The sequence below is a fragment of the Amblyraja radiata genome, chromosome 17 (genome assembly GCF_010909765.2).
Source record: "Amblyraja radiata isolate CabotCenter1 chromosome 17, sAmbRad1.1.pri, whole genome shotgun sequence".
Classification (NCBI taxonomy): Eukaryota; Metazoa; Chordata; class Chondrichthyes; order Rajiformes; family Rajidae; genus Amblyraja; species Amblyraja radiata.
In genome coordinates this window covers 12,921,255-12,942,231 of record NC_045972.1, presented here as the reverse complement: position 1 = coordinate 12,942,231, position 20,977 = coordinate 12,921,255, and positions in this window count along the sequence as shown.

The window sequence follows — 20,977 nt, the reverse complement described above, 5'->3', positions numbered from 1 at the left end:
TATGATTATTATCTCTCTGTAATACATATTTTCCATTAAATCACTGCGTTCGTCATTGGGTGGCGCCGTGCACGGCAGCTACGCCAGCAGTCTGTTTGCCATTTCACCCTTTTTGTTATTTTTAGTCTGTTTAAAAATATGTTATTGGAGGTTTCTTAGTCTTTTTTATGTTGGGGAGGTGGGGGGGGGGGGAGGGAGAAACCGTTTCTCAGTCACTTCCTGATCGAGGATACGCGGCCTACCATCTGGATTGGCGCGGCCTTTCCTGCTAGAGACCGGCCAGAGCTTCAGCAGCAGCACAGCACTGGATTCCATCGCGGAGCGGGGTGATGCCTTACTGGGGATCGCCGTGTTGAAGCTCCGGAGTGTTGGGCCGGCTGTTTAGCACCGTGGAGCTGTGGTTTGCGGAGCTTTCAGCACGGGCGGCGCTGACTTTAACATCGCGGAGTCCTGGGATCCTTTGCCGAGGGTCGCCAGCATTGAATCTCCGCCCAGCTCGGCCTGTGGACTTCGAGAGCCGCGGTCTCCGGTAGGAAGTGGCCGATTCGGATACTCCAAGCCGTTGAGAGTGTTCGTCCGTTCCAACGCCGGAGTTCCGATCATCCTGGCGAGAGGGCCTGAACATCGGGCCGCCGTAATGGCGACTGCGGAGGGCTCAAAGGCCCTGACCACGGGTGAACGAAGAGGAAGAGGACTGAACTTTCTTGCCTTCCCTCACAGTGGGAAACGTTGATTCAGCTGTGTGGGGGATGTTCATGTTAAATTCTATCGTGTGTTGTGTTCTTTTTATTCAAATGGCTGCATGGTAACTCAAATCTCACTGTACCAATTGGTGCATGTGACAATAAATGTAACTTGAACTTGAACTTGAATTTGAACTTGAAGGGAACAAGTGCCGGAGTCAGGGTCCCAGTGTGTTGAGAGGAGGCACTGCAGATGCTGGTTTAAACAGAAGACAGACACAAAAAACTGGAGTAACTCAGTGGGTCAGGCAGCATCTCTGGAGAAAAGGAATAGGCGATGTTTCGGGTTGAGACCCTTCTTCAGACTGAGAATCAGGGGAAAGGGAAATTAGAGATATGGACTGTGCTTAGGAGAAATAATTGGAAGAGATGTCAAAAGCACTGATAATCAAGGAAATGTGGGGCACACCACAGGCCATTGTTGAGTGTGGGATGGGTGTACATGAATGTAGGGTCCAGGGTCCCAATGAGTTTAAAGAGGTATCATGTTGCCATCTTGTGTAAAGGTTGAAAGTCACAAGAGTACTGAGGTGTTAACGGGAATGTGGGAACAATAGCTCAAGGGGTGGAAATAAGGGTTGTAGTGTAGAGGTCCACGCGTTGTATGAACTCTCAGTTTTTAATATTTTAACTGATACAGCTCCCGGATGCGTGCAGTGTGGACGGCATCAGCGGGCCTCGGAGCCCCATCTTTGGTGTAGTAGCACCATTTGTCCTTGCGGACGCCGCTCGTGGCTGACGTCACTGCCGCTCCTTCCGTGGAGGCTGGGATCGCCCGTATGACCAGCCGAAGCACCGCCGCCACCCGACTGATGGTGGCTCCACCCTGCTGTTTGGCCTGCCGCAGCACGTCCGCATGGGCTGCCAGCCGTCGGGGGTCAGTGAAATGGTCATCCGCGAGGTGTCCTCGGGCATCTGCTCGAGAAAGACCTGTTCGAAAAGGACGCAGGTCGTGCCCATCCATCAGGGCGAGCGTTTCGTTCATGAGCACGGATGGTTTGCAGTCGCCTGGGCCATCCATGTGCAAGAGTTTTCCCGCCCTGTCATGGCGGCTGAGACCGAAGTTTCCTTGAGGAATGTTTTGATGCCTTCGTGCTTGTCGTCGGCTGGTGGCTGATGAACGTAATGGATCAGGCGCCCGGCGGTGTCCTGGTCCAGCGCACTGACCACGTAGTAGTACTTGGTGACATCGGCAGTTATCTGGCGGATGTGGAATTGGGCTTCTGCTTGTTCAAACCACACCTGGGGTCCAGAAGGTGGGCAGTTTGAGTGAAACTGCGTTCTGCTGATCTGGGTTGTCTCCAGGCATGATGAAATCCAAAACATGCCGTTTTGGATCGTCGGGGGTCACCACTGTCGAGGTCCACGCGTTGGAGGACATAAGGGCAAGACTGCTTTATCAAAGGGAGCTGAGGGAATGCTCTGTGTTCTGTTTCACAGAGACATGGCTCACCCCCAGTTCCCCAGACCCAGCGGTCCAGCCTGAAGGGTTCTCCATCCACCATTTGGACCTACACTGGCATCTGGGAAAGGGAGAGGAGGGGGCGTCTGCCTTATGGTCAACTCTGCGTGGTGCTCAGACGTGGCAGTCCAGTCCAACTCCTGCTCTCCACACCTCGAACATCTGGCGGTGAAGTGCCGTCCCATCTACCTTCCGAGGGAATTCACCTCCATCATCCTGACCGCGGTCTACATCCCACCCCAGGCAGACGTCCGTCTGGCACTGGAGGAGCTGCACGCAGTGGTCAACAAACAGCAGACATATTACCCCGAGCCATTTACCACCATTGCTGGGGACTTCAATAAGGCAAACTTGAAGAAATCACTCCCTAACTTCCATCAACATGTCTCCTGCTGCACCAGAGGACCAAACACCCTCGACCACTGCTACACCACCATCAAGAATGCCTATCGTTCTATCCCTCGCCCTCACTTCGTTAAATCCGACCATACCGCGGTGCTGCTTCTTCCTGCCTACAGGCAGCAATTAAAGAGCGCACCCCCAGAGGTGAGGACAGTGCAGAGCTGGTCGGGGGGGGTGGGGTGGGAATAGAGGAACAACTACAGGACTGTTTGGAGTCAGTAGACTGGGCAATGTTCAAGGACTCGGCAATGGACTTGAACGAATACACACAGTCGTTACAGACTTCATTAAGAAATCTGTGGAGGACTGCATCCCCACCAAAACCTTCCGAGTGTTTCCCAATCAGAAACCTAGGATGAACTTTGAGATCCGCACTCTTCTGAAGACCAGACACTGGGCATTCATGTCTGATGAAACAGTGGTCTACAAGAAGTCCAGATACGACCTTGGTAAGGCCATCAAAAAGGCCAAAAGGGACTTCTGCTCCAAGCTGGAGGATGAGACAGATGTTCGGCAGCTGTGGCGGGACCTGAATGCAATCACCTCCTACAAGGCGAAATCAGGAGGCAGCTCGAATGTCGGCGAAACATCACTCCCTGATGAGCTCAATGCGTTTTACGCACGCTTTGATAGGGAGAACACCGATGAGCCTTTCCGAGCCCCCATACGCTGTGATGGTATTTCAGTCTCAGTCACGTCAGGAAATCCTTCAGAGGGGTGAACCCTTGGAAAGCGCCTGGACCTGATGGTATACCCGGTCGTGTTCTAAAAACATGTGCGGACCAACTGGCGGGAGTTTTTACGGACATTTTCAACCTCTCATTTCTGAGGTCTGAGGTTCCCACCTGCTTCAAGAGGGCATCAATTATACCGGTGCCCAAGAAGAGTAAGGTAACGTGCCTCAATGACTATCGACCAGTGGCACTAACGCCTGTGTTAAGTGCTTTGACAGATTGATCATGGCGCAAATCAACTCCTACCTCGACAAAAACCTGGACCCACTGCAGTTCGCTTACCGCCACAACAGATCAACGGTGGATGCGATCTCGCTGGCTCTCCACTCCGCTCTGGACCACTTGGACAACAAAAACTCATATGTCAGGCTGTTAATCATTGATTACAGCTCGGCATTTAATACTATCATCCCCTCCAAGCTGGTTACCAAACTCGCAGAACTGGGTCTCTACTCATCCCTCTGCAATTGGATCCTCGACTTCCTCATTCACAGAACAGTCTGTTCGTATTGGTGGAAATGTGTCAGACTCGATAACAATCAGCACGGGTTCACCTCAAGGCTGTGTGCTCAGCTCCCCTGCTGTATTCACTCTATACTCATGACTGCGTAGCCGACCATAGTGCGAACTCCATCATCAAGTTCGCTGACGACACCACAGTTGTGGGATGTATCACAGATGGGGTTGAGTCAGAGTATTGAAGAGAGATCGAGCAACTGTCCATATGGTGCTAGCACAATAACCTGGCCCTCAACACCAGCAAAACAAAGGAACTGATTGTGGACTTTGGAAGGAGTAGGAGGGGAACCCACAGCCCCATTTATATCAACCGGTCGATGGTTGAAAGGGTCAAGAGCTTCAAATTCCTGGGCGTGCATATCTCTGAAGATCTTTCCTGGTCCGAGAACACTGATGCAATTATCAAGAAAGCACATCAGCGCCTCTACTTCCTGAGAAGATTTCGGAGAGTCGGTTTGTCAAGGAGGACTCTCTAACTTCTACAGGTGCACAGTAGAGAGTATGCTGACCGGTTGCACCGTGGCGTGGTTCGGCAACTTGTGCGCCCTGGCGAGGAAAAGACTACAAAACGTAGTAAACACTGCCCAGTCCATCATCGGCTCTGACCACCCTTCCATCGAGGGGATTTATCGCAGTCGCTGCCTCAAAAAGTCTGGCAGTATCATCAAAGACCCACCCCATCCTGGCCACACACTCATCTCCCTGCTACCTTCAGACGTAGCCTGAAGACTGCAACAACCAGGTTCAGGAATAGCTACTTCCCCACAGCCATCAGGCTATTAAACCTGGCTCGGACAAAACTCTGATTATTATGAACCCATTTTCTGTTATTTGCACTTTATCAGTTTATTTATTCATGTGTGTATATATTTATATAATGGTATATGGACACACTGATCTGTTTTGTAGTTAATGCCTACTATGTTCTGTTGTGCTGAAGCAAAGCAAGAATTTCATTGTCCTATTAGGGACACATGACAATAAACTCACTTGAACTTGAATTTGTACAAACTCTCAGTTTTTAATATTTTAACTTACACAGCATGGTCCTTCGCGCGTGCAAAACCAACGGCCCTGCCCAGGTCGGCATTGATCAGGTCCACGCGAGTGTTCGAGCTCGACGAACAACTGTTCGAGACCAAAGTAGCTCGACATGCCACACTAGTATGTTATAAGGGTCATGGAAACTCATGCCCCAGTGTATTAAAGAGAACAGAGGGACCTGTGCCAGTGTGTTAAAGAGAGCATGGGCACCAAGGGCCCACACCAGAGTTTACAGGGAGCACAAGAACAAGGTTTCTGATTTATTAAAAGGATCAGCACACGGTGAACCGGATAGAGAAGCATCAGGAGGACCAAATAATTGAATCGCAGATTGTTGGAGTTTTATTCTACATCCTCCAAAACACTTCACAAAATACACACCAGAGGGCACTCTCTGAATATTTTTCATTACTCAAATGTTTGGAAATGGCTGTTCCGAAAGCTCCAGCTAAACTTAAATGACAATAGGACTCCAATACATAGAAATTGTAAATACAAAAATGTGAAAACTTAAAAAATGTTTACATCTATTTATTTCAACTCTGGAATAGAAGTTGAAATCAGAATCAGTATTTACTGGGTGATGTTTTTTCAGAGCCGACCCGAAACATCATCCATTCCTTCTCTCCAGAGATGCTGTCAGGCCTGCTGAATTACTCCAGCATTTTGTGTCTATCTTCAGTGTAAACCAGCAACTGCAGTTCCTTCCTAAACATTGTCAGCATTTACTGCCTGTTTTCATGTTACCATCTTGTGCAAAGGTTCAAAGTTGCAAGAGCATTCTTTCAAGAGAGCTCCCAACTGAATTAAACAATAACATTTATTCATATTTATATAAACATATTAAATAGTTATTAATGTGAAGGAAATGATTGGGGGCCCAATTTTAAGCTAATTTCTTGAGTGGAAAATTTCTCACTCACATTAGTTTTGTTAATGTTCAGCACATGTTTATTTTGTTATTCCTACAAGGTTAAAATAACTGCAACCTTTCTGCAATTGACAATATCATTGCATGCCCCAATACTCGATTTGGAAGGTTCCACTATATCATTTCATATCATTCATCTCATTGTTTGTCCTGATGCCAGATAATATTTAACATAGGGCAAAATATTTTTCCATTAACAGTCTGAAGAAGCGTCTTGGCCCGAAACATCACCTATTCCTTTTCTCCAGAGATGCTGTCTGACCCGCTGAGTTACTCCAGCTTTTTGTGTCCATCTTTGGTTTAAACCAGCACCTGCAGTTCCTTCCTTCACATTTCATCTACTCCACTGCGAAATCTCCTCAAGGAATGCTTACTTTGAAGAAGTTCCCCTCCTCTCTCCAACGAGAGTTCTGCAAAACCCTATCTCACTGCTCCCCCTCTGTGATTCCTCCTGCTCTCCGACTCTATGACCACGTTTTAACCCAGACTCGCTACCACCTGTCTGAAGAAGGGTCTCGACCTGAAACGTCACCTGTTCCTTTTCTCCAGAGATGCTGTCTGTCCCGCTGAGTTACTCCAGCATTACGTGTCTATCTTCGGTTTAAACCAGCATCTGCAGTTCCTTCCTACACAGTAATTGGTGCAGAGGAAAGGAATTTTAATCTAATGTTTGGGTTGAACTCAAAGGAACCAGGTTTTATCTTATCAAGGGAATCAAGATTTCAACTTTTCATAATTGGTTTGCTATTATGAAATAAAAAGATAATTATACTTAATAAAGATCATTCAACCCAGCCTAATTCATCCATCCAGTGACATCTTTACATTTCCCAATGTAAAACGTAATTCCTCACAAGGATCGTGCTTTCTCTGAAGGACAATGTTCCCAGCTCAGTTTAAGAATTATATGTTTACATTTTGAACACTAATTTCTAATTCTGACCTACTAATTAACTTGAAATATCATTCCTGGTTAGCTGTTCCAACAGCATTTGTAGTCTTAAAGGGCCTGTCCCACTGTACGAGGTAATTCAAGAGTTCCCCCAAGTTTTCCCCTGATTTGAAATCGGAGAATGTCCGTAGCGGGTCCGTAGGAGTTCATGGATGTCTCGTAGCGGCTCGTATTGCTAACGGTAGGTACTCGGGAAATCCGGTAAACTCGTGACGTTTTTTTGCTGTAACTCAATCGCTGTAATTTCACTGCCAATTTCAAAGCGATTAAAACTAACTAGAGAATCCTGAGATGGGATTTTGTGAATATTCTCACAGGATTATTGTCACTAGGTTAGTTTGTTGATTGGTGTTACTCTGTTGGAAGTAATGAGATTAGAAATTACACTATAATAGGTGCCCTGCTTTCAATTTGTTTGACCCAAACTAGCAGGAGAATAGGAGAGAGACAGATTAGCCATGTGCATTTGGCATCTGGTTTTTCTACCACAATGTGTGAGAAAGACAAGGGATAAGTGACAAAATATCATGATTCTATTTCCTCCGGTAAGAAAGATTACATTATTATTTAAAAGTATTCTCCTAATCTGCTATCCACATTTTATTTTGCAGGCATCACAGTAGCTAATACAAGAATCATTCAAATGTCAGTTTGAAATAAAAATGCCAAAGGTTTCTTCCCACACTCCAAAGACGTCCAGGTTTGTAGGTTAATTGGCTTCGATAAGTTGTATAATTGTCCCTAGTATGTAGGGTAGTGTTAGTATGATCGCTGGTCGGTGTGGACCCAGTAGGCCGAAGGACCTGTTTCCGCACTGTATCTTTAAAGTCTAAAGTCAAGCCCTCTCTGCATCTATTTTCTGGTACCATGGTTTTAACCGCAAGCACTTGACGATTGTATAAAAGTTGTTTAAGTATTAATTACACATGAAACATAATACTTTTACTGATAAACTTTCTTCTGGTCCAGCCAAGAAAGTCTGCAGCATACTGTAGGTGATTTAATGAATTCTACATGACACGTATAGAAAGTAGCTTATTGGCATGGATAGTTCTAAACACAGAAGCTATTGAGACCAAAGGTTCAAGCTTGTGATCTTCTTATCGAGTCCACATCACAAGATAAGAAATTATTCAGCCAGAGTTGAACACACATCTCGGCATCTGCATGCATGGCATCTTGCGCTTCTTGTGCTTCTTGGTGGTGCGTGGTGGCGGAAAGATTGGTGGAAACAGGGCCGCGACGTGAACGCTCTTTCCTTGACCCCAAGCTTGTGATGGATCCCATTAATAGTCATTAACGTGACGAGGTAATTAATGATTTTTCAAGGTGAATTTTTAGAATGGACGAGCATTTGAAATTGCATGAGTGAGGAGAGTATTGGCGGAAGGGGTTAAATTGAGAACAATTTCACTAACATGAACATTTTAAAAAAATTATAAAAGTAATTACAAAAACAAAAATCAATTAGTCCAAGTACAGGTACATCGCAGCTATATTGCAATTTTTACTTTGGCAGTGAGATTTTTCAAAGGCTCGGAATATCTAACAAGTGAAAGTGGGCAATCACAGCAGTGATGCAAATCAATGGGTGGAGGCATTTATAGCACTGTCTGCCAGCTGATGGACCTGTTGTAAGACTTCTACAGAGACTTCTGGACCCTGGGATCAGATCTGGGATCAAGGCCTGAGAATGGACAACACATTCTAACCTTCCTCCTATCCATCCGATCCACTTCCAGTATTCTTGGTTCAGCTTTAACTTCACCCCAACCCACCCTCCCCAGCATCTGGCATTCAAGGGATGCACAGATTCCTCCCACTATTTTTCCCTTTCATTATACAATATAGCTGGCAATGTTCTTTGGTAATATTTCCTCCCATTTCCTATTGTACAAAACATTTTAGTGCAGTTAATTAGTATGTAAAATATGCTAATTTTGATCACAAATTATTCATTAAAATGGATAAATCTGCATAAAAGTCTCCCTTGAGTCAAACAAGTTGGGAGGAGTTAAATACAACTACTTTGACCTCCATGGAAGACAAAAACCAAAATGAAATTCTCTACAATTTATAATTGACTTTCCTGTAGGTGTTGGATTTAAATACTGCAAGGAATGAAATATTATTAACCTTACTGATATAAGCAGTAAGGATTGTTCTGGTTTAACAAGCGTCTCATTTTAATCAATTATAAACACTGAGCTGAGCAGATGCCAAATTAACATTGGTAAATTTCTTAATGGACTACCAAACAAAATAAATAGTTTATCGACACAAAAAGCTGGAGTAACTCAGTGGGACTGGCAGCATTTCTGGAGAGAAGGAATGGGTGATGTTTCGGGTCCAGACCCTTCTTCAGTCTGAAGACGTCACTCCAGCTGAGTTCCTCCAGCTTTTGTGTCTATCTTCAGGTTGAACCAGCATCTGCAGTTCCTTCGTACACAAAACAAATAGTTTAATTTGATTCAGAGAGTGGTATTGAGGAGGATGTTAACCTGAGTGGTATTGAGGAGAATGTTAACCTGAGTGGTATTGAGGAGAATGTTAACCTGAGTGGTATTGAGGAGAATGTTAACCTGAGGAGTTACTCCAGCATGGTAGGCGGCGCGACTCTCGTCTGCAGCGGCCTCTGCAGTCCGTCTGCGTTTTTATTATTTTATGTCTATGTTTTAATGTAGTTTTTGTTATTTTTGTTGGGGTATGTGTGTGGGGGGGGTGGGGGGGGGGTTGGGGGTAACTTTTAAATCTCTCCCTGCACGGGAGACCCGACCTTTTCTTTGTCGGGTCTCCGTTGTCGTTGGGGCTGCAATGAGGAGCGGCCTCCAACAGGAAAACCGGGGGCTCTGGTGCTGACTACTCACCTCACCGTCGCGGAGCTGGCCGAGTCCAGAGCGGGTGGAGCTGTGGTGGACGCTGCTGCAGCCCGACCCCCGGAAATTCGGTGGCTGCAACTGCGGGTTTGGCGGACGGCACCGGGAGCCCGCGGGTCCCTGGAGGGAGACCGCTTTTCGGGGCTTCCGCAGCGGCGACTTCTCCCGCCCGAGTTGCGGGGTTGAAGAGCTCCTGGAGCGGGGCCTTACATCATCGCCCCGCGCGGCTTGGAATGGCCGCGGGAGTTTGCGAGCGCACGCCGGGGGCTCTAACATCAAGACCCGGTGTGCGACCTTGCATCACCCGGCGTGGCTTAAATGGCCACGGGACAATCGCCATCGCCCTCCGGGGGCTTTGACTTTGACTCTGACATGGGGGGGGGAAGAGTGCAGTGGAGAGAAAAGTTTTTTTGGCCTTCCATCACAGCAATGTGATGGATGTTTATGTAAAATATGTTGTGTCTTGGGTCTATTTGTTTGTAATGTATGGCTGCAGAAACGGCATTTCGTTTGGACCTCAAGGGGTCCAAATGACAATAAATTGAATTGAATTGAATTGAATTGAATTGAATTGATTCTGATAGTGAATCATGGATTCCATATGAGTGAATTCTCATGACCTGAACTGCTACAATGTGAGGGGGATCCTGCATTTTAGAAACATTTGACCACTTCTATGTTCAGATCACTTTTCACTATTCCCTCACTCACAAGAAAGGGTAGACTCTCTTTCAAATAATATTGGTAACCTGCCAATGGATTGACAACCAGATAAATAATGCAAAAAGATTTAAAAAAGCAGATAGAGCTATACAGCACAGAAACAGGCCCTGTCATGCCAACCAAGCGACTAAATCTAGGTTCGTTCCATTTGCCTGCATTTTGTTTATGTACCTTTAAACCATCCCACCCATATACCTGTCCAAGTGTCTTTTAAATGTTATTATTGCACCTGCCTCAACTATCTCCTCAGGCAGTTTATTCCATATACCCACTACCCTATAGGTGAAAAGGTTGTCCCTCAAGTTCCTATTAAATCTCAGCTTAAGGCTGTTTCCTCTGGTTCCTGATTGTCCTACATACCTGGGTAAAATACTTTGTGCATTCATCCTATCAATTTCCATCATGATTTTATGCACCTCTATAAGATCACCCCTTAGCATCCTGGGTCCAAAGATTAAAGTCCTCGCTTGCCCAAATTCTCCCTATAACCCAGGCCATCAGGCCCTGGCAACTTCCTCGTAAATCTTCTCTGCATTCTTTCCAGCTTCTAGATATCCTTCCTAACGTAAGGTGACCAAAACTGAACACAATACTTCCAAATAAGGCCTCACCCATCCAACATCGATACTCAATACCCTGAGTGCTGAAGGCCAATGTACAAAAAGCCTTCTTGACCATCCGATCTACCTGTGATGCCACCTTCAGGGAACTGTGCACCTGTATCGTAGATTCCTCTGCTCTAATCTCGAGCAAAGCATCAAGTGCTGGATGAACTCAGCGGGTCAAGCAGCATCTAGGGAGGGAATGGGCAGGAAAGATTTCATGCTAGGAACATTCCACAAACTCATTGGAGCAGGGAGAGAAAGCTGGAAAAGAGATGGGAGAAAACCTGGCAAGTGATAGGTGGGTACAGGTGAGGGAAGTTTGAGTGGTGGATGGGTGGAGTAAGGTGAAAAGGGGACAAAATGGTGTCAGTTAAGGAGAGACAAGGAGTGAAATGTAAAGCTGGAGGGAGGAAGTTGGCTGGAAGGGACAGGGGAAAGGAAAGAGAGTGAAAAGCCTCATTTGGAGGCAGATGCTCTGCGAGTGTCCTCCATTATTGCTCCTCCTTCCACGGTTCATTCCTCAACGTTGCAGTGTACCGGGCATGGAGTGGACAGCCCCTATTGCAATCCATGGAAGCATTTAGATTAGCACTGAAACCAGGATGAACATAATTAAACTAAACCATTGAATAAGAAATAAATTGATAGCTGCAATCTTGTTGATTTTTTGTTTGTTTGTCTGTTCACAAGGAGATGAGGCCAGGTGATTAAAAGTGTAATAAAAGCATCAATTCGACTTTCCTACAACTTAAACAAAGCATACTATTCGTTTGGCAAATTCACGACGTGTCTCTACTTTAACTTTTGTGATGTAACTATTTTTCGAAGAAAATGATGTTTACTTACCTTTATCACTTGATCTACTGCTTACAGCCATTCCAGAGGCAAGTGTTAAATGGTGCTGTCAATTAGTTTGTAATTGTGAAAACCAAAATAATTTTCATCATTTCACTTGTCCTGACAGGCAATGAATTAATGTTGGGTTTTTTTTCCCAAGCAGATGAAAATATCATGCTGGGAGCTGTACATGATGCTGTTGATCCATCAACGAGTGAGAAATCTCCACGGCAATTAACCTCCAACGAGGCTTTCTTTTAAATCCTATTTGAAACACTATTCATTCCTTCTTAAAGATGTCTGGCACTTGACCAACTCCCAATCCCTGGCAAACGTACGGCTTCAATCTTGTAACGTTTTCATTTAAAAACAAGTTAAATCTGAAGTATTCATTCACCTTTAATATTCAGAGATGGTTTTAGCCTGTAGTAATAATGTGTGGATGGTGGATTCAGTGGCATCATGTATTTATGCCATCTGGGCAAATGGTCACAGCCCATTAGTGGAGTGATTTGTTACCACTCACCACATTATAATGGTGCCAATTAAACACAATTAATGTATGTTAATCAAGTCAGCGAGAGATAGTGTTCCCCTCGGTCTCCAAAGCCGTGTCTCTGGAACCATGGAGAATATAATTATGTCATTACGAATGATGATACAACCACTTACACTAATTGGACAAATACATCTTTGCCTTAGGTTAATTTGAAAGAGGCATCTTCCACAATTCCAACACCTACCAATTTAAAATACTCTGAACAAATGATCAAAAGGGTCAAAAAGCACATGAGTATATCAATATGTTGACAGCTTGAAGGGAAAGCCTAAAGTTCCTGAACTTTTTGCTGATTAGCTTTCATTTTGAAATGTCATTCCGAATTTGAAGACGATTCTGCCAAATCTAAATAACGTCGACATTGATCTAATTATAATGGATAGCATTCCACTATTCAGAACAAATATTCAGTGATCCTTGGTCTTTACAATGTCAAATTAAATCTGCAAATCCTTCATCAAGTATCAATTAATGTCTCAATTCCATCAAGCAATAAATATTCAGATATAAAATATTCCCAAGCCACACTAATTTGTTTTACATGGTAAGGACTCCCCTGTTAAAGACTGGCATTGCGCCAAATTCTGTGTAAAAAGAAATCTATCCTCTGAAGAATCAGATCAGTCTGAAGAAGGGTTTCGACCCGAAACGTTGCCTATTTGCTTCGCTCCATAGATGCTGCCTCACTGGCTGAGTTTCTCCAGCATTTTTGTCTGCCTTCGATTTTCCATCATCTGCAGTTCCTTCTTAAACAATCTATCCTCATTTGTCTCTATCTTTTGTATCTCCATCATTAAACAGTACTGGCAGCAAGGGTGACACAGTGGCACAGCTTGTAGAGCTACTGCCTCATAGCATCACAGACCCGGGTTCAATCCTAAGCTTGGGTGCTATCTCTATACAATTTTCACATTTACTGGATGCTCCAGTTTCCCCCTCATATCCCAGAGACGTGCAGGTTGGCAGGTTTATTAGGCTGTTGGCAATTGCCCCCAGTGAGGTGAGTGGTAGAAGCTGCGGAAAATTGATGACAATATGGAATTGAAGTTGGATTAGATTTGTGTAGTATTAGCATAAATGGATAGTTGATCGTCAGTGTGGACTCGATGGGCCAAAGGGCCTGTTTCCATGCTGTATCTCTTTTGTTTACTCAGATGATAATCTTAGTAGTAATTTTTGATTCCACAGCCCTATGCGTCATACGTTCTATATTTCATAACATGAAGTGGCCAAAGGTAACAGTGACAATTCAATCAGCAAATCTTTTACTAATTGTTGGGACAGCGTCCATGTACAATAAACAATTTATAATAAACCTGGCAGGAAATATGGAAAAAGAAAAGTGCATTGCACTTATACATACAACTTGATTGTTGGTATTTTATCTGTATTGCAAGTATATCACTTTAAACCAGACAGTGATTAAACAGAGTACATTATAGATGCTGATTAACTAGTGATGGTTGAAACCCAAAGACTCTTTGGAGGGTTTATAAATACAACTCATTAATATCTGAGACAATGCAGGTAACATTAAAGGCTAATAAATAGTGTCGTTCATGATTACAAAGGGGTGCAGCTTGTGCCACAGCCAAATAAAACTGAGGCCAGATTTTTAGTTTAGAGATATAGTGTGGAAACAGGTACTTCGGCTCACCAAGTCTGCACCGACCTATACACTAGTTCTGTCTTACACAATAGGGACAATTTACAGAAGCCAATTACCCTACAAAGCTGCACGTCTTTGCAATGTGGGAGGAAACCAGAGCACCTGGAGAAAACCCACGGGGTCACAGGGAGAACGTGCAAATTCTGCACAAACAGCACCCGAGGTAAAGATTCAACCCGGGTCTCTGGAGCTGTAAGGTAGCAACTCTACCGCTGTGCCATTACGCCGCTCCTGTACCATCACACTTATGAAACAGAAGCAAAAGTAAATAATTTGGGCCTTGTGTCTGCTGTCTTTTGGTAAGTTCATGGTTAATCTTTTAACTCCACACCACTTCCTGTACTAACTATATATTGCTTAATTGCCGTGGCATCTAAATATCACTGCACTGTGAGTTGCCATGGAATGTATTCATTTGAAAGGTGTGCAGTATAGACTTATCAGAACACTATCCAAGTTCCAAAGGTTATGGGGTAATGCCAATTAGATATAAACTTCCAATAACAGAAATAACCTTCCATCATCTAGAGTCAAGAGTGTTCAATTGTTGATGGGATGGCAGGACTTTCATATGAAGAAAGACTGGATAGACTTGGCTTGTACTCGCTTGAATTTAGAAGATTGAGATAGAATTTAGATATAATTTATTTGCCACACAACCAGGGTCGGTGGAATTTGGGTTGTCTGCAGCGGTACAATAATAAAGAACACACAACCACAATAAAAATGTAACACAAACATCCACCACAGCATTCATCACTGTGGTGGAAGGCACAAAATTTGGCCAGTCCTCCTCCACGAGGGGGGATCTTATAGAAGCTTACAAAATTCTTAAGGGGTTGGACAGGCTAGATGCAGGAAGATTGTTCCCGATGTTGGGAAAGTCCAGAACAAGGGGTCACAGTTTAAGGATAAGGGGGAAGTCTTTTAGAATCGAGATGAGAAAAACAGTTTTCACACAGAGAGTGGTGAATCTGTGGAATTCTCTGCCACAGAAGGTAGTTGAGGCCAGTTCATTGGCTATATTTAAGAGGGGGTTAGATGTGGCCCTTGTGGCTAAAGGGATCAGGGGGTATGGAGAGAAGGCAGGTACAGGATACTGAGAAGGGCCAAATGGCCTACACCTGCACCTATTTTCTATGTTTCTATGTTATATGTACCAGCAAGGGAATAGTGAAATTCTTGCTTGTCGCAGTTTTACAGGCACATGAATGTAAAACCATGTTGATTAATATACAATCAATAATACAATAAATTAATAATCAGTAATATAATTTGGTGGTAATTACTGGTAACCTGACCAAAATAGAGCAAAACTCAGGCCTATAGTGCAACCAAAACAAATTCCACTGTAAATCAGTAGGAAGGAAGTGCTCCCAATTTTGCTAGCCCTTGCTGTCTCCTCCCCTTCCTTAACCCTCGAGTTGTCTCCTCCCATCCCCCCGCCCTCGGGCTCCTCCTCCTCCCTTTTTCCTTCCTTCTCCCCCCCACCCCCCATCAGTCTGAAGAAGGGTTTCAGCCCGAAACGTCGCCTATTTCCTTCGCTCCATAGATGCTGCTGCACCCGCTGAGTTTCTCCAGCATTTTTGTGTACCTTCGATCTTCCAGCATCTGCAGTTCCTTCTTGAACACAAGGAAGTGCAGATGCTGGTTTAAACCGAAGATAGACACAGAATGCTGTAGTAACTCAGCGGGACAGGCAGCATCTCTGGAGAGAAGGAATGTTTGGTCAAGACACTTCTTCAGACTGATCTAAGTGTTGCTTCGGTAGTGGTTAATGTTGTACCGTGTTCAAAAGCTGAATGATAGCTGGGAAGAAACTGTTCTTGAACCTGGAGGTCACGGTTTTCAGGCTCCTATACTTTCTTCCCAAAGGTAGCAGCGAGATTTTGAGTGTGGCCAAGTTGGTATTTGATGATATTAGCTGCCTTTTTAGGCCTTCTGTAGGTCCCTTGGTCTGTGGTGTGTCCACAACATTCTGCAGTCTCCTTCATTCTTTGGTGTTCAAGTTACTAAACCAGGCCATGATGCAACCAGTCAGGAGACACTCCACCATTCATCTGTAAAAATTGGATAGAATATTCAGCAACGCACCAAATCTCCTTAAACTTCTAAGGAGATAACCGCATTGATGAGTTCTTTGTGATTGCATCAAAGTGCTGGGCCCAGGACTTGGCTTCAGAAATATGCACATGCAGGAACTTGAAGTTGTTAACTCTTTCCACCACCATTCTGTTGATGAAGTTAGATTCATGGATACCAGGCTTTCCCCTGCTGATGTCAACAGTTAACTACAGTCTTGTTAACATTGAAAACATGATTATCACATTGGCACCTCTCAATCTATCGCCCTCCTATAGCCTGACTAATCGTTACCTATTATTCATCCAACAACGGCGGTATTTAAAGATGTTGTCGGAGCTGCATCTAGCTACTCATTCAAGGGTATAGAGAGAGTCGAGCAAGGGTGGGTAGAAATGGTGATGCTGGTTTAAACTAGATAGACACAAAAAGTTAGAGTAATTCAGCGGGTCAGACAGAATCTCTGGAGAAAAGGAATAGGTGACGTTTCGGATCAAGACCGTTCTTCAGGCTGAGAGTCGGGAAAGGGAAACGAGATATATAGACGGCGACATAGTGAGATAGAGAACAAATGAATGAAAGATATGCAAAAAAAGGAACGGGCCATACTGTAGTTATCGTTACTTTTTTGCATATATTTCAAACAAACAGGCACAAATTCACCCAGCTAATGTAACACATTGACATTCTGTGTAACCTCGTTGAGCCACTAAGGTGGCTACCCTGATGGTTGGATTTGCAGGTAAGTAATTTGTTTAAAGAGCAAAGTGAATGAAGGGACAAGATTATATTATGTAATGAGTTGGCTGTGATAAATAATCCAGAACAGATGAAAGTTGATATTATACGATACGATATGATAGAACTTTATTTATTGCAGGCGGAAAATTGATCATAAAATACAATAAAAAACCCAAAATACACGAAATCACTCGGTGATTACAAGGGGATAAAACTATGTATAATATAAAGCCCTCCAATTTGAGCTGGCATTAGTTTAGTCTCCAATGCACAGTTACCTGCCAGAAATGAAATGGTTAAACACAGGGAGGATCCTTTGATATTTTCTTGGTGGAATTATGTTGTCAGCAGATAATTGCAATGTCACAGATTGGGAATACTCACTCTTCAGAGATCAGATTTGTGGAATCTGGAGAGAGAGTATCTCTGAGACAGATGTGAGGCAGAGGTATCTGTGCAAGAGTGCATGAACGTTGCTGTTTGCCCTTGAATCACCATGATAATTCCCACTGAAGAAGAACGGTCTCAAACCGAGATGTCACTCCGGAGATACTGCCTGTCCCGCTGAGTTACTCCAGCATTTTATGTCTATCTATGATCATTCCCATTCCTGGAACTTCATTAATCAGCACACTCAGGACTGGGATTATTCCAATTAACACTCAATTCACTTAATAACACATGTTCTAGCACATCTGGTAACTTTAAAGAGAGCAGAGTAAAGTCAGCATGGGTGAGTTTTGAGAACATGGGAAACAGATCGGGGTAAGTTTTATGGTGACTGTGAGTGTGGGAACAAGGTCCTGTCAGTGTTTAAAGGCATGGGCGGAAATCTCGGGAGGGGGACAGGGGACACACGTCCCCTCCGTGTTTTGAGAGGTGGGGGACAATACCCCCCCCTTATTTTGTAATCTGGATTTTGAAATTTGGTGAAAAAAAATCTATAAAAATCTCCGGTTTCCGTGAGACAGTGGGGGTGGGACTGATGATCCAGGGCGCCAATTGGACGAGAGAGACGTCGGTCAGCAGGCAGTGGGGGGAGGGGGGCACGACATGATGATTCAGCGCGATGATTGGAGGAGGGAGGTGCCGGCCTTCCATTGGGGAAAAAAAAGGTAAGCAGTAGTTTTCAGAACCAAGGATAACCGACCGGTTATGTAAATGTCCACCGAGCTTCACAGCCGTGTATCTCTGGCTTATTAAAAGTTGTCTCCACTCCTTCTCCCCCATCTCCTCCCCTCTCCCCCTCTGCACCATGTGAATTTTTTAGACAGCGCTCCCCCCGCTTGCCCTGCCCACCCGCCTGCATAATGGGCTGGTGAAGGAAGCGATGTGTTTGTGTGTGTATGTCTGTGTGTGTGTTCCACTCTGACAGTCGCCGTTGCAGTTGCCAGTTTTTCAGGTGACTGCCGGCAACTTGACAGACGCCTTTCATTCATTTGTTGTATATCTCGCTACAGTATAACACCATCTATATCGCTCATTTCACTTTCCCCTAATACTCAGTCTGAAGAAGGGCCTCAATGTGAAACGTCACCTATTCCTTTTCCTCAGAGATGCTATGTGACTCGCTGACTAAAGGGCCTGTCCCACTTTCACGACCTAATTCACGACCTCTGCCGAGTTTGCCCTTGACTCATACTCACAGCATGGTTGTCACGAGGTCGCTGAAAAATCGCCTAAGTGGGACAGGCCCATTAATGTGCAGGAATCGTTGGTCAGGAACTCGGTGGGCCGGAGGGCCTGTTTCCACGCTGTATCTCTATAAATTAAATTAAACCTGGGCCCTGGTGTGTTAAAGGAAGCTTTGGAATTCAGGTCCCAGTGTGTCAATAGGGATCCAGGAACCAGAGCTCCAATGTATTGAAGGTGTGTTAAAGGGAGGGCAATCCAGATGTCAAATCATTGGGATTCCGACAATCATAGCAGATTATTTCAAAAAATAATAATTTTACTGCAACAAAAGGAGAATGACAGAGATAGACTGTGTGGGGAGGGACTGCAGATGCTGGTTTACACTGAAGATAGACACAGAATGCTGGAGTAATTCAGCGGGACAGGCAGCATCTCTGGATAGAAGGAATGGGTGAAGTTTTGGGTCGAGACCCTTCTTTAGACTGAGAGTCAGGGGAGAGGGAGACACAGAGATATGGAAGAGTGTTGTGAACACGAAACATCAAATGGGACGGTCAAGGAAAGTGTAGAATAGGTCATTGTTAGCTAGTGGAAGGTGACAACAAAGCATACAGAGATAAAATGTAATCAGGAAGACATTCAGACAGGTTGGAGAACTAGGATGGCAGAGGGATAGAGAGAGAGGGAGAGCAAGGTTTACTTGAAGTTAGAGAAGTTGATTTTCATATCGCTGGTTGTAAGCTGCCCAAGCGAAATATCAGGTGCCGATCGATTGTGTCCATACTGCGTTGTTGCTTAAACCAGGAAAAATAATTGAAAGTGACCAAGAAAGGTCCAAGGACAGCAGACTCATGCAGCAGAGCTGCTGCCTTACAGCACAAATGACCCGGGGTTGATCCTGACCTTGGGTGCTGTCTGTGTGGAGTTTGCACGTTCTCCCCGTGACCACGTGGGTGTCCTCCAGGTGATCCAGTTTCCTCCCACTTCCCAAAGACATGTGGGGTTTTTTATGTTAATTGCCCCCTGTAAATTGCCCCAGGTGTGTAGGGAGTTTATGAGAAAGTGGGATATCATAGAACAACTGTGAATGGGTCTTCAACTAGGCCGAAGATCCTTGTTCCAGGCTGTTTCTTTCAATCAGTTAATCATAGTAGCCTTGAATATGTGAATCTGAAGGTTGTTTTTAAAAAGCAGCATGGTCTGGAAGAGGAGGTCAGGTATGCCAAGACTAGGGCAGCTTACAACCCAGCCGTATGAATATTGATTTCTCTAACATCAAGTAACCCTTGCATCCCCTCTCTCTCCATCCCTCCCCCACCCTATTGTTGTACTAGTCTCACTGTCAACCTGGTGAGTTTTATTGTGTGTATCTCATTTTCACCTAAGCCCACTGTTAACAATGGACCACTTCCTTTTTCATTCATTTGTTGTATATCTCGCTACAGTATAACACCGTCTAAATCGCTCATTTCACTTTCCCCTAACACTCAGTCTGAAGAAGGGCCTCAATGCGAAACGTCACCTATTCCTTTTCCTCAGAGATGCTATGTGACTCGCTGACTAAAGGGCCTGTCCCACTTTCACGACCTAATTCACGACCTCTGCCGAGTTTGCCCTTGACTCATACTCACAGCATGGTTGTCACGAGGTCGTAGGTAGGTCGTAGGTAGGTCGTAGCAGGTCATGATGCTAGTCATAGGTACTCGTGGCATCAAGTAGGTTGGGGCATTTTTTCAACATGATGAAAAATGTCCACGAGTAAAAAAGGTCATGAAAGGTCGCGAATTAGCTCTAGGGGCAAGTGGAATCAAGGGATATGGGGAGAAGGCAGGTACGGGTTATTGATTGGGGCCGATCAGCCATGATCACAATGAATGGCGGCGCTGGCTCGAAGAGCCGAATAGCCTCCTCCTGCACCTATTTTCTATGTTTATATGTTTCTATGAAAGTGGGACAGGTCCTTAACTCCAGATTTTAGTGTCTATGCCAAGACGCACACTCATTAAATGTACTTTCTTCATTAGGTGCGAAGAAACCAGCCTCTATTTAGACACAAGGAACTATAGATGTTGAAATATTGAGAAAAAAAATCCGGAAGTGCTGAAGTAACTCAGTGGATCAGACGCTGGAGAACATGAGTGGGTGACGTTTCTGTTTGGGACCCCTTTTCAGTCTGATTATAGAACGGGGGAGAAAGCTGGAAGAGAGGTAGCACCAGTCAATGCCAGGCAAGTGATAGGTGGATACAGGTGAGGGGGCTGATTGGAAAATGCATGGACAAAGACCTGAGATGAAAAGGAGACAAAAGATTGTGAGACAAAGAGAGAAGAGGCATGAATTGTGAGGCCAGAGGAAGGGCTAGGTGGAAGGGGTGGGGCATGAACATTGAATTCACCAATTTTATGTAAGTAACCAATAACGCCCCCCCACCCCACTCCCCTCCATTTTTCTTTCTCACCCCTT